The following is a 17,984-nucleotide window of genomic DNA, read 5'->3' as shown; positions in this document are numbered from 1 at the left end:
CCCTAACCCAGCCCCAGCCCCAACCCTAAACCTTAGCCCCAGCCCCAACCCTAAACCCTAAACCCTAGCCCTAACCCTAGCCCTAAGCCTAGCCCTAACCCTAGCCCTAACCCTCGCCCCTAACCCCTAACCCCTAACCAACCCAACTCCCAGCCCCAGCCCTAGCCCTAACCCCCCCCAGCCCTAGCCCTCTAGCCCTAACCCTCTAGCCCTAAGCCCTAGCCCTAACCCCTAGCCCTAGCCCTAACCCCAGCCCTAAGCCCTAAGCCCTAAGCCCTAAGCCCTAGCCCTTAGCCCTTAGCCCTAACCCTAGCCCTTAGCCATAGCCCTTAGCCCTAACCCTAGCCCTAACCCTAGCCCTAACCCTAGCCCTAGCCCTAACCCTCGCCCCTAACCCCTAACAAACCCAACTCCCAGCCCCAGCCCTAGCCCTAACCCCCCCTTAGCCCTTAGCCCTTAGCCCTAACCCTAGCCCTTAGCCATAGCCCTTAGCCCTAACCCTTAGCCCTAACCCTTAGCCCTAACCCTTAGCCCTAACCCTTAGCCCTAGCCTGACGTAACCCTAAAGCTAACCCTGTAGCCCTAACCCTAGCCCTAGCCTTAAACCTAACCCTCTAGCACTAACCCTCTAGCCCTAACCCTGTAAGGTTAACCATATTGGTAGGCTAACCCTAACCCTATGCCTCCATCTGGTGGCCACTTTAACTTACTGCTCCTCTACTTAGGAAATTACGCCATCTAGTGGTCACTTAAAATTACTGCAACTTAACTTGGGAATTTCTGCTATCTAGTGGTCACCTAAAATTACTGCAACTTTGCCGGGGAAATTCCCCCATTTAGTGGTCACTTAAAATTACTGCAACTTAACCTGGGAATTTCCGCTATCTGGTGGTCACTTAAAATTACTGCAACTATACTTGGGAATTTCCGCCATCTAGTGGTCTCTTAAAATCACTGCGACTTTGCCTGGGAAATTCCGCCATCTAGCGGTCACTTAAAATTACTGCACCTTTACTTGTGAATTTGGCCGGCTAACATTGTACTGTAACAGCCAGAGCAACCTTTACAGCCAAAGCATTAGTCATGGCACTCGTGTATGAATTGCATATCTTTTATCATCTATTCATTTATCCTGTGTTATTGTGCTACATGTATGAAGGCCATCATGTCATTTACTTGAACAAGTCTTCCTACCTGTGAAGAACGCCGACACCATGTTGTTGATGGTCTGCCAACACGATTACATGAGTCCTTCCCCGGGGGCCGACAGACTGCTGATGGACGCAAAAGGTTGAAGCTCCAGAAAATGCCGTCTTGTGCGTGCAATAGGTGAAACTGTCCACTGGAGAACCTATGGCATCAGATGACGCTCCCATTTGGAGCTCATGTTGGGATGGATGCAGAGGGATCCCACGGGCTGTTAAGCGACAAGCGGCTTTTCATCTGTAACAGAAGTTGTAAGATTAGCTGCTATTCCTTTGCTGTAATGAAATACTCAGTTTTATAAAATTCATTCCTGCATTGAATACTTATAATAATAATAATAATAATAATAATACATTTTATTTGTATAGCGCTTTTGAAAATACTCAAAGACACTTTACAGAAGAATGGAGTTGAATAAAGTATACAGAATAGAAGACACACCAAAATACAACATTCATTGGTTAATACACAGTTAAAACATGAGTAAAAGCGGGGCGGGGAACAGCAGTCAGATATAAAAAAGTTAGACATTAAAAACTGATTTAAAGAGGTGGGTTTTGAGTTGTTTTTTGAAGGTGGGAAGGTCAGGGCAAGCACGGAGTGAATGGGGCAAAGAGTTCCAGAGGGTGGGGGCAGCGATGGAGAAGGCTCTGTCTCCCCAGGTTCGGAGCTTGGTTATTGTAATGATGCGGTGTACAGAAGTAAGTTTTTTAGGCGCCATGAAAAAATATGATTAATTAATTATGAGTGTGCTTTCTCTTCCGTTGTCACAATGATGCTCAAAGATAAAATCAGCGGCTTACACTCACCTAACAGATGCCTCGCCTCTGACGGCAACAAGTTCCGACACAAACTTAACACGCCATGCACGCGACATAACCACGACATCAAGGGATTTTCACGTCAAACGAAATATTTCCAAATAAACCACTTTTAGCTTCGGTTGTCATTGACTATGACGAGGGTAGCGAAACATACTTTTAAAAAATCGTTGTCAATTTGGGCCAAAGTCGTTCACATTATGTTATGGATTGCAAATGAACCGGTTGAAACAATTGCTTCCGTCATTTCGAGCAATCTGCGCGCCAATTATGTCCACAAAATGGCGACCTCGGCTCCAGCTCGTCAACTTCGACATCGTTTATATACTGTATATTGTCCTATTGTCGGAGCGAAACGCCACTATTCGTGCGCCAACGTGACTTAAAACTTTGATACTGACCTTGTAGCATTGCTTGTGCGGCGTCTGAGTTACATGGCAACTCCAGTGTTTTCCGTCAGGGTGTTGGAACGCCGACTCGATACCGAATTAAATTGGCGCCAATGAAAACGATGCTGATGCAAGACAAACCGTTTACTTCGGCACTTCTCCACGGTCGTGGCGGTGTTAACTGTCACTATTTTCAGCCCCAAACCGTGGTAAGGGGCGGCCTGACTTCGTCAGAGAAAGACAGATGGTTGCCTGCTGCTTCCGGTGTTGTGCCGAGTTTTGCATGCCTGCCGGAATATGCATCCACCTCGCGGGAGCGCGCACGCTCACTTAAAACCGAAAATATGTGACGCTGCGGGCTTTTTTCGCCACAGGACTTCAGATTAACGTAGATATTATACTTTTTGTCTGTTTTATCAGTTACTATGAGATACCTAAAGCACACAGTATATGAAAACTTCGATTTATTGGCTTGGTATTTGTTAGGTATGTCAAGCATTTGACGCATGCGTATCCAGGAATACGGTGAGTGGAGCGGGTTAGACATTTACAATGTAATTGTGGCGCTTTGTAACACATTTCTTCCGCCATTTAGGTATTTCTGCATAACTAATGACAAATATGACCAAACCAACCAAACCACAAGGAAGAGTTGTTAACAGACAGTGAATGAGGCATGATGCAACAGTCGATCTCACCCGTTTGACATACTTTGGACTGTAAAATGAAAAATAAAAGTGTTGAACTTGGGGGCTCCACTCATTCATTCATTATGTGGAAACACAATGGTTATTTGGTGATTTTTAAATTCCCCATCAACAAATATGGGTGCATGCATTCTATGGCAGGGCAGATTTTTGACCTGCCGAGATTTGCATCCACCCCTATTTGGGCTGAGATCACTTCTACATGTCTATAGTTCACATGATTTACTTTAAAGACATCCACCTATCAAGTGGACTTCATCTTTGGACCAAAAAAGTTTCCCATCAGCAAATAGGGGGTGCATGCATTTTACGGCAGGGCGGATTTTGACCTGCCGAGATTTGCATGCACCCCCTATTTGGACTAAGATGAGTTCTACATGTCTATCATTTGAACAAAAAAGTTCCCTAACAGCAAATATGGGGTGCATGCATTCTACAGCGGGTGGATTTTGACCTGCCGAGATTTGCATGCACCCCCCACTTGGACCAGTATAACTGCTACATGTCTATAGTTCACATTATTTACTTTAAATACATCCATCTCTCATGTGGATGTCATCACTTGAAAAAAAAAGTTCCCATATTGGAAATATTGTCACGCTGCACAGTGACATGTGTTACCTTGTGTGTCGGGTTGGGGGTACGCCCAGTTCATGTGGTTATTAGGACTCTTACTGCTCTCTGTGTGCATCTACAGATGTGGACCTCCTTGGAGTTGGGCGGAGCTACCTGACGGGCGCAGCTGCTGACAATCAAGCTAATTTCCGGTTCCCTTCTTTAGGCACTGAGCTGCGGCAGGAGGGTGCTGGATTATTCCTTTGTGGACGTGACAGACTAACTCCTGTACCTCCTCCAGCGTTACACACGCCTCGGCCACGCACCCTCCTACCCGTCCGGTAGCCCGCTGGCCTCTAAGACTGCTCTGTTCTTCCTTGTATTTTGTGTTGTGCCTGCGTGCACCCTTCCACGGAGCTCCCTTTTTTGTGCTCCGGCGCCTTTTGTTTATTGGGTCTCCTCACCTGAACTATTAAAGCAGCTTGACCTTACCTGAGCTTGCTGTGTCCTGCATCTTGGGATCCACCCTCTCCGCCACACGGTCAGAACGTGATAAATATGGGGTGCATGCATTTTACGGCAGGGCAGATTTTTGACCTGCCGAGATTTGCATGCACCCCCTATTTGGACCAGCGTAATTTCTACATGTCTATAGTTCACATGATTTACTTTAAAGACATCCATCTCTCATGTGGACTTCATCTTTGGACCAAAAAAGTTCCCATGTTGGAAATATGGGTTGCATGCATTTTACGGCAGGGCGTAATGTAATGAGCAATGTTGGGGGAGGGCACTCAGAAGGTGCTGTATGTGTGTCTTTTGCACACTGGCTGTACAAAAAATATTACTGGCCAAGCTAGTTACTGCTGGCTCATATTGAGGTCATGACCCTTTTCTTGCATTTTAACAAAGAAAGATTTCACACACTCACAAACACAAACTCTGTTTTTAGGAGTCTTTGGGGTCTTCATATAAATCCAGTCCTGATTTGAGAAGTCCAGATATAATAGTTTTTGAAGTGGAGCAGGTCTAAAATGAACTAGATGGAAAGAAAATGTGCAAATGTGACTTTATTCACAAATACAATAGTCACCTTCAGGAAAGTGCAATGTCTTACATGAAATGTTTTCACATTAAGAAGTGTCACCAAATACAGACCGAAAACACTAAGATTCATCATTATGTGACCTTCAATTCTATCTTATGTATATTTAAGTACTGTATCGGAAGCCAACTTCAGCATCGTAACATACTGTTGGAAAAATAATTATTCTCATATATATATTTCTTCTGAATCCAAATTGCGTAGTTTACATCCATCTTGTGTTCATTACACAGGTGTCAGAATGTACTGTCTGCCAGGCGGCTCAGCATACCATAAAGCACAATGTCCAGCATATTCCCATAAAGGTATCATTTGTTCTATTACTTTGTCCTCACTAGGGTCGCGGGTGTTCTGGTTGGTGTCAAAGCTAATTTAATGTTCCACTGTTTTTTTGTGTTTTTTTAGGTCACACAGCCATTTGTACTGGTGGGTATGGACCTCATTGGAAAACTAACCACCACAACAAACGGACACATGTATGTGTGTGTGATGGTGGACTACTTCACCAAGTGGCCACAAGCCTATCCCCTTAAGACCAAAAGGGCTGAGGAGGTCACAGAACAAATATTGAAATTTGTTCATCAATTCGAAGCACCGAAACGCATTCTCACGGACCAAGGGAGTGAGTTTGTAAATGCGGTAAGCACAGAACTTATATCTTATTGGGATCTATTCTTCTTCTTTCTATTTGTGCTTTTCCCTTCAACTACCCTCATGTCCTCCTTCAATACATCCATAAACCTCCTCTTTGGTCTTCCTCTACGCCTCCTACCTGGCAGCATCCTTCTACCAATATAGTCACTATCTCTCCTCTGGACATGTCCCAACCATCTCAGTCTGGCCGATAACTGACTTTATCTCCAAGGCCTCTAACATGTAATGTCCCTCTGATCTTATCCATCCTGGTCACTCCCAAAGAGAACCTCACCATCCTCATCTCTGCTACCTCCAATTCTGCTTCCTGTCTCCAGACCAAACAGCATGGCTGGTCTCACCACGGTTTTGGATACCTTTCCTTTCCTTTTAGCTGAAACTCTTCTATCACACATTATTACACCTTTTTGGAATTTATTACTATGTGTTTAAAATAAGGTTTCTTAATATGTTATGCAATTGTCTGAAATTGTATATGTGTTACCAGGTCAATAAGAATGTCTGCAATATTTTGGGGATCAAAAGAAGTTTGTGTGCCCCCTACCATCCTCAAACCAATGGTTTGGTGGAGCGCATGAACGCAACCATCCAGAGGTAAGTAATGTCACCTTGTCATCCAAGTTGTCCCTCAAAAATTATATTGTTGAATAGATTTGCAATCTATTTTTTCTCTTTTAGGGCTCTTGGTAAACTGGTAGGGTGCAAACCAGAAATGTGGGACGAATATTTGGATGCTGTTATGTTTGGGTTGCGTACCAAAAAACAGATGACAACCAAATTCTCCCCCTATTTTTTGATGTTTGGCCGTGAAGCCCGGTACCCAACAGAAGTTCCAGAGGACTTTCTGGTTTGTGAAATGCACTATTAAGTTTAATTACATTATGAAGAATTGATGTTGTTATTATGAAATTGAAGAAGTAATATATTTCCATGCTGTTTTCTTTCATATTGAATGTATTTGTAGAATGGAAATGTTGCATGAGCTACTGTCTATTTTACAGATGGACAGTAATGTGGAGGATTACATTGGAGCGGAGACAGTTTGCGAGGACATTAGGCGGAAGCAAGTCAGCTTCGCAGAGGGTGACAGAGTGTTGAGACAGAATGTGAGGAGCCAACAGCGTAAGGGTGGGAAGCTGGAGTCTAATTTTCTTGGGCCCTTCACCATCACAGCCATCAACGGGAAAAGTGCTGATCTACTTGGCGACAATGGAGTTAACTACAAGAAAATTAGTGTTACGGGTCCCAGGATATGGCACCACAGTAGCAAGATACAGTAGTCTGTAAGGACAGATATGGGTGGACAGCAGTGAGGACACGGAGCAGCAACGTCTTCGTCCAGATTGCGTCTCTTTATTAAAACTTGATTCATTTCAAGAATTACAATGTACAATATGTATACAATATACAATAGTTGGTCACAAGTGTGTGCAGGAGCCCAATAACTACCTTCAATGAACCTGCCTGTGAGACAAGGCTGAGGGCCATTTAAACCCAAAATGGCCGCCATACGGTAACAACTGTCGTCTAAACTGCATCTGGGCGTACGTTACTAATAAGCTTGCTCTATTTTAAAAAAAATATCTTAACAATATCATATGAGCTATCAAATATGCTTCCCTTCAACGAAATAGGAATTTACAGAGGTTGAATTCGTTCCTCTTAACAACAACTGACCTGTAAGGACAGATATGGGTGGACAGCAGTGAGGACACGGAGCAGCAACGTCTTCGTCCAGATTGCGTCTGAGCGTTGGCGGAAGTCCACGCCTCAATGCAATCTTGGCACAACAGCTCCCGAGACAAAGGTTCCACCTGAGTACTGCCCCCACTGTGTGATATTATTTGTTTTACATTCTTTTTTTCCACCGTATGAAGTCATAAAAAAATAGATGTGTACACTTGCTTTTTTTTTTCTTTTTTTTTTCTGGTGTATGACACATGGTGAGGGAGTGAGGATCGATCCTAAAGACCTCGAAGCTGTTCGAGCATTGAAAAACAAGACACCACAGACAGTCGGCGAGGTCAGACAGCTGCTGGGATTTTTGGGTTATTATCGAACATACGTGCAAGATTTCTCTAGAATAGCAAAACCTTTGTATGACCTGCTCCAGGTGAGAACTCTCAACGCACGGCCCAATGTGTCACGTATGAGGAAAAATGTCGCCCAGCAGTCATCTCGGACCCCAGTGAACTGGTGTGAGGATCATCAAAGGGTTCTGGAATGCTTGATTGACCTGCTGACTAAACCCCCCGTACTGGCATACCCTGATTTTGAAAGCCCATTCATTCTGCACACAGATGCTTCCCAGAAGGGTGTGGGGGCAGTCCTTTATCAGAACCAAAATGGGAAGATGAGGGTCATTGGATATGGATCACGCACACTGACCCCAGCTGAGCAGAATTACCACCTCCATAGTGGGAAGCTTGAATTTTTGGCTCTCAAGTGGGCGGTGTGTGACAAATTTAGGGATTATCTGTTTTATGCACCCCACTTCACTGTATATACCGACAATAACCCCTTGACATATGTGCTAAGCACTGCCAAGCTCAACGCTGTGGGCTATCGCTGGGTGGGTCAGCTTGCAGATTTCCGTTTTGATATAAAATACAGACCTGGCCGAGCAAACATTGACGCAGACACTTTGTCTCGTTGTCCATTAGATATTGGATCCCTAATAAAGGAGTGTTCTGAGGAACTTTCCCAAGAGACCGTTGGTGCAGTATGGGAGGGGAGCCGGAGAGCCCAGGAAGGTGATGTGGCCTGGGTTGCGGCCCTCAACTTCACATCTGGAGGTCAGCCACAAATGGAGCCACTGCGACAGATAAGTCATGATGAGTTGGTTAAAGAGCAGAGAAAAGATCCAGCAATCGGACAAGTGATCGGATTTAAAGAAAAGGACATGCCACTCTCACAGCTGGACAAACTTAAAACAGACATAAACACCAGGAGACTATTAAGGGAATGGAGTAGACTGCACGTAGAGGATGGCCTCCTTTATAGGAAGACTGCGGAAAGAAAACAACTCGTACTCCCTGGCACCTATAAGCAGACAGTTCTAGCCCAACTCCACAACCACATGGGTCATATAGGTGTCGAAAAGGTGTTAAATTTGGCAAGGTCCAGGTTCTACTGGCCTTTCATGAAAAGGGAAGTTGAGGAGTATGTAACCAGAAAGTGTCCATGTATCAAACAGAAAAAGCCTGCATTGCATGAAAGAGCACCCATGAGTCATATTACATCCAACTCACCTCTTGAGCTTGTCTGCATTGATTTCCTACACTTAGAAGCTAGCCGTGGAGGATTTGAGTACATCTTGGTTGTTATAGACCATTTTACTCGTTTTGCACAGGCCTATGCTACCCGCAACAAAACAGGCAAAACGGCAGCGGATCGTCTGTTTAATGACTTTATACCAAGGTTCGGATACCCCGCCAAACTCCACCATGATCAGGGCCGTGAGTTTGAAAATGAGATGTTCAGAAGACTCAGACAGCTGTCAGGAATTGGGCACTCAAGAACTTCCCCCTATCACCCCCAGTGCAACCCAGCTGAGAGACTGAATCGCACACTGTTGCAGATGTTACGTACCTTAGGAGACAAGGAGAAGGAACACTGGAAGGACCATTTACCCCATGTCATCCATGCATAGACATGGAACGTGATGTCTTGTATAAAGCCAAGTTTATTGCCGCTGTTCGTTTGTGGAGGAAGCGTGAGGAGGAAAAGAGGGTGCTGCTTAAGAAACTGTCTCAGCTGGAGGAGGCCTGGACCCAGAAAGACAAGTTCATCCACTCCAGTCGTCTGATTGTTAAGTTCCGTGAGGATCATATCAATCGTCTTGAGAAGAAACTAAAGGCAGGATCTGCCTCCCTTACGGACGAGGAGTCGCAGGCTCACATTGACCAGCTGAAGCAAGAGAATAAGATTTTACGAGACCAGGTTGACCATCACCCGAAGATGACTCGCTATGCAGCGGAGAACTACAGCCTCAGACAGGAGAATCGTCAACTTCGCTCCCTTGTCTCGGAGGGGAACTCTGAAGAGGCTGGAGCACAAGTTGCTGCCAAGCTGGAAGAAGAATTCCAGAGGGCCATCGAAACGGAAAGCATTGCAGGAACAGGTGCTTTGACCTCCGTGGCTACCGATGCTCTAACTGCATCCGCAACGGAGAAGCTGAAAGCTCAGCTGCTGCAGAAACAGTCGGATCTCACAGCGGCTCTTCAGGCCTTTGAGGAGTACAAGGAGATCACCAAGAAGCAGATGTCTCAGTTGGAGTCTGACAGAAGATACCTTGACAAGTCCAACAAGCATCTGGAGAACATTCTGGAAGCCACCAACGCCTACAAAAAAAAGAAGTCTCTGAATTGAACAGAATTCACGTGGAAACTCTGAAGATTCTCACCACTCCCACCAAAGCGTACAACCTGCGCTCCCGTCTCGTGCCCCTGGCCAGCCCGGAACACATGACAGGCACCGACGATAATAACGCAGATGACATTTGGGCCGAGCCCCCTCCGTCAGACATGACTGAGATGGCGCTGACCGAAGAGCTGCGTCAAGTCCAGGAGCAGATGAGTCACGTGCAGGCTCAGCTGGGGGAGGAGGAGCTAAAGAACAGGAACCTGATTCAGCAAATTGCAAAGCTAGAAGAGCAGATCCATGTACTGTCACAGGAATTTGGACAAAAGGATGAACAACTGTCAACTGAGCGCGCCAACAAGATCAGAGATCAGCTCAAACTGCAGGAAACGATCAACGGCCTGCACCGGAACCTTCAGTCTGAACAGGAAGCTGCAGAAGTTCTGAGAAGTGAGATCCGTGACCTACGTCTGGTGCTGCAGTCTTCTGACAAAGAGCTGGCCGTAGCGAAGAAGGAGCTGGGAGACAAGCAAAGCGAACAGCAGAACGAAACAAGCCAACTCTCCAGCAGTCTGATCACCACTCGGCTCCAGCTCGACAAAGTCCAACTGGAGTGGGAGCAGCTCCTGGAGCAGCATCGGACTCTGCAGGATTCCTTCGACCAGCTCCAAGCCGAGGCCAAGTTTGACGCGGATCATGCGAGACAGCAGCTGGAGGACGGGCAGCAGGAGATGGGTGTACTGCGGGCCCGGGTTGCAGAATTAAACGGTTCCCTGGAAACGGAGAAAAAGCAAACTAGTACTTTGACCTCCCAGTTAAGAGAGAACAGAGAAAGTACATTAAAAGAACTTGGTGAAACTGCTCAGGAGAACACACATCTTAGGAAACAAGTCTCGGACATGAGCGTACAAATCCAACAGCAGGTATCCAAATTTGATCACCTGGAGAAGAATCTATCCACTGCCAAGGAAACTATAAAAGGCCTGGAGCAGAAGATTGAACAGGACAAAGATGTCGTTGTTGATCTGATCAACCAAACCAGAGACCTCCGGAGTGAGCTGAGTCAGAAGGACCAGACCATTAGCCATCATTTGGAGGATATCACAGACCTCACAGCCAAGTACAACACTGCAATCCTGGAACGAGAGGATGTCAGCCGGAAGAACTCAAAGATGCAAGCAGAAGTCACAGAACTGAAGGAGACATTAGAGAGGAGCATTGCATCTAACAAAATAGAGGTTGAGGTGTTGCAGGAGGAGATGATTTATGCCAACGAGGAAGTGGAAAGACTCACAAAGGTCTTAGACGAGCAGAGCAGTCTCCTCCAAGCAGCTCAAGAGCAAACCGCTCAGAAGGACATCCTCATACAGACTCTACAGCAAAAGGTGCAGCAGCAGCACGACGCTGTGGAACAAACCATAAGAAATGGAGGTTTCAAACTTGTCGAGTCAACGCCTAAATCCATACTCAAGACCCCCAGCACCCCAGGGAGCTTCAGAAGGGACCTGACCCAGGTCCTGGAAAGCCAGGAGAGAGAACTGGAGAATCGACGGTCCTCCATGATGACCATGGAAATCCTCTTAGTGGAGCTGAATGCCGAGAGAGCTGCCAAGAATGAGGAGATTCAACGGCTCAAAACACAGTTGACTGAGAAAGAAATGGCCCGCATGGAGATTCAGGGTTTGCTTGACCAGTTTTATACCAAAAGGAGTCAGCTGTCTCAGAGCGGGAATGCAAACAGCGAGGAGCTCACTGACGGCATCAAGCAGTCCATCCTTAAAGAGCTACACAAGGAGAAAGAAGAGAAGGAGAAAGTGATGCAAAGGCTTTTGGACACTCAAAAAAAAATGCAGGCACAGGAATCAGTATTGGCCCAGTCGCAGACTTGTGTTCAGGAGTTGACCACGGAATTGAGGAACCGCTGTCTGGAAGTCCGAGAGCTGAGCCTGCGGGTACAGGACGAGGACAAACTTCTCAAGGAGAATGAGGTTCTCCGCAAGCAGAATGTTCAGCTGTCAGAGGAGAACGGAAAGCTGGTATGACATTAGCATAGACCACCTGAAGCATTTCAGGCAGGAGACTCCACGGATTCCACATAAAATTGGAGCACTGGAGTGCCAATCCGCTGCCACTGCTGTCAATGTGCCAGGCGTGTCTGTCCTCACTGCCACTGTCCTCACAAGACCTACAGTCATTGTCGTCCTCAAAAAGAGACCTTCAGCCCTCTCCACCACAGCCGCTGTCCAAGCTGCCTCTGTCCCCGCCGCCACACATGTAGCACCTGTCCTGGCTGCTCCTGTCCCTTCGACCACTGTCCTTGCCACGACACCTGCAGCCACTGTGCTGACTGCTTCTGTCCCTGCGGCCAATGTCCTCGCCGCAACACCTACAGCTATTGCCCCAGCTGCCTCTGTCCTCGCTGCCACAGGACCAACTGCCCCAGTCCACCCAGTTGCTGTCCCAGGTGCAGCAGGACCGGAATATCAAGACTCTGCAGCTGAAGGACATGTCCTGTCCAGAAATTTGTGGCACATACAGTGACACAGAAGTACAGAAATGTATGTTTATTATGTTTATGTTTGCCTTTACACAATAAATCTGGTATGCATGGATGTTTAAATGTTTCCAAGTCAGTGTTCAGTCTTGTAACTGTGATTAACGTATACGTTTCACTTTTGTAGATCTAGAAGCAGTGTGGACTGGGAACCACTCTAGTGACCATGTGCTGCTCTCAAAAATAGAAAAGTATAAACTATTTTGTTGGGACATTGCTCGGATCGCTCCTGGCAAAGAGCTTGAGAGTGAGGTAATAATTCTTTACTTTCGAATGACAGACTTTAGATTAAGTATATCTTGGATTGAGAGTACTGATCAAATGTGTGCGTGTATTTGTTTTTTAATTGGTTGTTCTTACTAGGCACCTCTGGGCCATATTTTAATCCATGAATACATAAATGAGTGTTTAAATATGTTTCTGTGTTGTGTGGAAACAAAATGTTATCTTTTTGTTGTCTTTAAGGTGATAAATGCATATCTAACATTGCTTGTCCAACGATACACCAATGCCAACAGCGGTGATCAAGCTGCTGTCATTGACAGCTATGAAATGACACGTATTTGGACTCACAACACCTCCAAGCTCAAAGTTAGTAGAGAAAATATTTTTCTAATTAAGTAATGATTACACAATTGCTTTATATAGTCACATTTTACTTTATTATCCTTCAAGTTGTTTGTTTGGATTGATTTTCAGATGGATCCGATGCAGTTCAATATTATTGTGGGGATTTTTAACCAACATCATCACTGGATGTTAACGGTAAAGCTTTGACTGTCGCTTTGAATACCTACATATAAAATAGTCCTTATTGGGACTGATATGAAGTGTATGATTACAGTTTATGAAACATTTTAAACAAATATTAATCTGTTCATTCATTGTCTCAATTGGTGGTAGTTGTAGTGGAAAAGTTGTAAAGTTGTTACCTTCCAAAAGGTCATTTATCCTCATGAAAAGAGGACCTTGTTTGTGGATCCATTTGGGGAAACTGACGATAAAATAAAAAGATGCCTGGAAACAAGAAGGTAAGAAGAACTTAAAGAAAGCAGTTAAAAACATCAATCTGGTATAGACAAAGATGTATAATTTCTTCAAAGGGCATTCATGCGGAAGAGGGACTGTAAGGTGTCAAGGTGGACATGTGGTACCCTTCCTCATGGACTTCAGGGTGATGGCACATCATGTGGTATGTTAGCCTTGAAAGTGAGTACAGTTGCAGTTTCATATAGCCAGACTTTTAATGTTGACTTAATCAGTCTGTCTTATGCACACATATATTCATAACAGATTTTCAGCTTGTATTAGTCCTGTCAATGTCTGTAACCCCCCCCCCCCCCCCCCCCCCCCCCCATATTTTTTGCAAAGCATGTACAAAGTATCACAATTCATTGGGTCCATATCTAATAACTTGTCTTCAGTTTGCTCAGTGTATCCTGGAAGACCAGCCCCTGACCTTAGATACCAGCAAAGGGGCTGTCAACAACATGCGAGAAGAGATTGCCAAAACTCTTCTCCGTGAATCAGGTGTGCTACCGTTTGCCTTCTTTTGTTTGTGTTAAAATTCATTATCAAAGGGACAGTTTGTGGATTTTTTGTCAAATTAATTAACGTTTTTTTGTGTGCGTGTATGTTTTTTTTTAATTAGAATCCCTCAAGAACCTGTGCCACCATTGTGGGTCTGAGGAAACGGATGACATGCTATGGGTAATGACATTAAATTGAACATATCAGAACACATACAGTACTTAACAAGCCAACTTGTACTAATTGTACTTAGTACTATTGTAGTGATAGTAATGCCTACAGTAAAAGACGGATGTGAATAACACCTTAAATGTTTGTCATTTTCAGATTGGCTGTGACAACTGCAGCAGGTGGTGCCACCACAGTTGCTTAGGTCAGCCACCACTTGATGCGGACTATCTCTGTCCTCTCTGTCTGTAAGGCGGGCAGAAGACCATTGAGTGTGTGTTTATGTGTTTTGCTGATGGATCATGTATATTTCTCTACTGTATATAGTTTAAAACAATTTTCACACAATTCAAATATTTTCATATAAAGTTTTCGTATAAAACATTTTCCTGCTCCTATTTCTTTTTGGGGACATTTTGTGCACACATTATTTTAAAAGCAAATTGGCATACTGCCGTAAAATGCATGCACCCCGATTTGCTCTTGAAGAACTTTTCTGTTCAAATGATGAAGTCCACATGACAGGTGGGTGTCTTTAAAGTAAACCATGTGAACTATAGACATGTAGAAGTTACGCAGGTCTAAATAGGGGGTGCATGCAAATCTCGGCAGGCACAAAATCCGCCCTGCCGTAAAATGCATGCACCCCATATTTGCTGTTAGGGAACTTTTTTGTTCAAATGATGAAGTCCACATGACAGGTGGGTGTCTTTAAAGTAAACCATGTGAACTATAGACATGTAGAAGTTATCTTAGTCCAAATAGGGGTGGATGCAAATCTGCCCTGCCGTAAAATGCATGTACCCCATATTTCCTATATGGAAACTTTTTTGTTCAAATGATGACATCCACATGAGAGATGGATGTATTTAAAGTAAATAATGTGAACTATAGACATGTAGCAGTTATCCTGGTCCAAGTGGGGGGTGCATGCAAATCTCGGCAGGTCAAAATCCACCCGCTGTAGAATGCATGCACCCCATATTTCCTATTGGGGAACTTTTTTGTTCAAATGATAGACATGTAGAACTCATCTTAGTCCAAATAGGGGTGCATGCAAATCTCGGCAGGTCAAAAATCTGCCCTGCCATAGAATGCATGCACCCATATTTGTTGATGGGGAATTTAAAATTCACCAAATAACCATTGTGTTGCCACATAATGAATGAATGAGTGGAGCCCCCAAGTTCAACACTTTTATTTTTCATTTTACAGTCCAAAGTATGTCAAACGGGTGAGATCGACTGTTGCATCATGCCTCATTCACTGTCTGTTAACAACTCTTCCTTGTGGTTTGGTTGGTTTGGTCATATTTGTCATTAGTTATGCAGAAATACCTAAATGGCGGAAGAAATGTGTTACAAAGCGCCACAATTACATTGTAAATGTCTAACCCGCTCCACTCACCGTATTCCGGGATACGCATGCGTCAAATGCTTGACATACCTAACAAATACCAAGCCAATCGAAGTTTTCATATACTGTGTGCTTTAGGTATCTCATAGTAAATGATAAAGCAGACAAAAAGTATAATATCTACGTAATCTAAAGTCCTGTGGCGAAAAAAACCCGCAGCGTCACATATTTTCGGTTTTTACTGAGCGTGCGCGCTCCCGCGAGGTGGATGCATATTCCGGCAGGCATGCAAAACTCGGCACAACACCGGCTTCTCCTCAAGATGATGGCGGATCTCGACTACATCATCCACTTGCTACCCGGCACAGTGGTGATGTTTTCGGATATCTTGCCCCGTTGGAACTGGCGTTACCAGACGGCACCCACAGGACGTGGACTGGACAATGCGAGGAAAAGGATTAACCGAGTCCTTGGCGGCTTCCTACGACAACGCGGCATGAAGCGCATCCCGCATTCCAACATCTCCGTCCACGACTTGCTTGCCGACGGTTGCCATCTCAACGAGAGGGGAAATGAGACGCTCTATCTCAACTTCCGCCGAGAAATCGCTGCAAATCTGCAGTAGATTCACCACAACGGCTCTTTTAAGAGCCAACCACTTTTCCATAAAGAGCAAGATGTTCCAATGCATTCCACACACCGCAACGCACTGCTTCAGAATAAAACGTAAACAAATGGTTTCAATCAGAATGATGTACAAAATACTACGCTCAGAAAATGACCCAGAGCTTAAGCTTGGTGACGTAGACCGTCATGACGTGCCCCCTTCGCTGCCAAAGGGGTGGAGTTATGAGAGGTCTATGGTACAGTTTCCGGCAACACAACACCAGCGAAGGTATCAAGACGAGCACGGCAAGTTATATGGACGACAATACATCGGTAAGTAGAGCACTTGCAATTTTTAAACTAATAGCGACCCCGTCTTCCTTCAAATACGCTGGGTGTTGTTTTTTTAATGTCACCACTATTCTGTTGCGCGTAAGCTAACTTTAGCTATGTTTGCTAGCCACCAAATTGCTCAGCTAACATGGTTCGTTGGGCGAACATACTTTAACAGGTAACGGACCATCGAACCGGAAAAGTGAAGCTTTTAACCGCGCTCTCTTTGTGTGTACGCCGTGTTTTGCTTGGTTTTACTTTGTTTTTGTAACATGACGTGATGTCGATATGCTCCGATGGGAATCTCTTGTGGGAACAGCCGAGCTACTTCCGGAGCTCATTACAATTATAATACAAGAGTATTCAACATTCGTTTTCTACCGCTCACCCCCACGAAGGTCGCGCGGGGTGCTGGAGTCTACTTGGAATTAAATTTGCATGTTTTTGGAATGTGGGAGGAAACCGGAGTACCCGGAGAAAACCCACGTATGCACGGGGAGAACATGCAAACTCCACACAGAGATGGGCAACAGTATTCATTAAAATTATTCATGGTTTTATATACAAAATATTAATTTGAATTATGAATTACTGCATGTTTTCCTATAATTATATTTGGAGATTAATTAATGTCAATGTGCATTTTTGGCAGGCGAGTGATTAGTGGCAGACCTCACAGCTAAAAGATGCCAGTTCAGGGGTGCTCATTAAGTCGATCGCGAGCTACCGGTCGATCGCGGAGGTGGTACTGGTCGATCGCTGGTCGATCGCGGCGTGACATTAAAAAAATATCATCCCAGCATCAATGCCGTCACTTGATTGATATACAGGGCAGCCATTCAGATGACAACTGAATGTTGCCCTTCGGGCGACCAATCAAATCAAACAACGTCTCTAAGTGCAGCAGAACTTACGATGTCAGCCTATCATCCATCCCCGTTACTTGATTGACATACAGGACAACCAATCAGATGACAACTGAATTTTGACCTTTAGGTCACCCCTCATGCGTAAACAACGATGCAAAGTGCTAAGCTAGTCGGCGAATTGCGAGATTTTAAGCCCTCGCTAAAGTTTATGGTCACTAAAATGAGTGAAGGAGCTGGACCAAGTAAAAAGGCAAAAACATATCACTTCCATACGGAATGGGAGGTGGACTTTTTTTTTTCCACAATGTCTTTTTCGAAGTGCGTTTGCCTGGCTAACCTGGCTATCAGCAGCTACTGTCCGGACTATGCATCCCTGGCTGGTTCAATTCAGTGCAAGTCATCAAAGTAAACTCAGGTAATTACAAAAAATGTTAATAGTTAATTATGTGTGTTTTGCAATATTGGCTCATTTGGTTATGTAAGGTACATCAACATACATTGTACGTACAAATAATCCTCAATACATTTGAAAATAAATAGATGTTTTGCATTTTTGTAGTGGGTAGATCATTTTGACTCGGTCATTTTAAAAGTAGCTCGCATGCTGAAAAAGTGTGAGCACCCCTGTGCCAGTTCAATTCCACACTCGGCCATCTCTGTGTGGAGTTTGCATGTTCTCCCCGTGCATGCGTGGGTTTTCTCCGGGTACTCCGGTTTCCTCCCACATTCCAAAAACATGCTAGGTTAATTAGCCACTCCAAATTGTCCA

At 44.8% G+C, this 17,984-nt stretch overlaps 1 pseudogene; it reads left to right on the top strand.

Moving 5' to 3' along the window:
• Positions 1–8,290: 8,290 nt before the first annotated feature.
• LOC131102306 (kinesin-like protein KIF15-A) lies at positions 8,291–12,256 on the top strand (annotated as a pseudogene).
• Positions 12,257–17,984: the final 5,728 nt, after the last annotated feature.

This window comes from Doryrhamphus excisus, chromosome 14 (assembly GCF_030265055.1).
Source record: "Doryrhamphus excisus isolate RoL2022-K1 chromosome 14, RoL_Dexc_1.0, whole genome shotgun sequence".
In the NCBI taxonomy this organism is placed as follows: Eukaryota; Metazoa; Chordata; class Actinopteri; order Syngnathiformes; family Syngnathidae; genus Doryrhamphus; species Doryrhamphus excisus.
The sequence above is the reverse complement of the archived record's forward strand: the minus strand, read 5'-3'. Positions and strand labels throughout refer to the sequence as shown.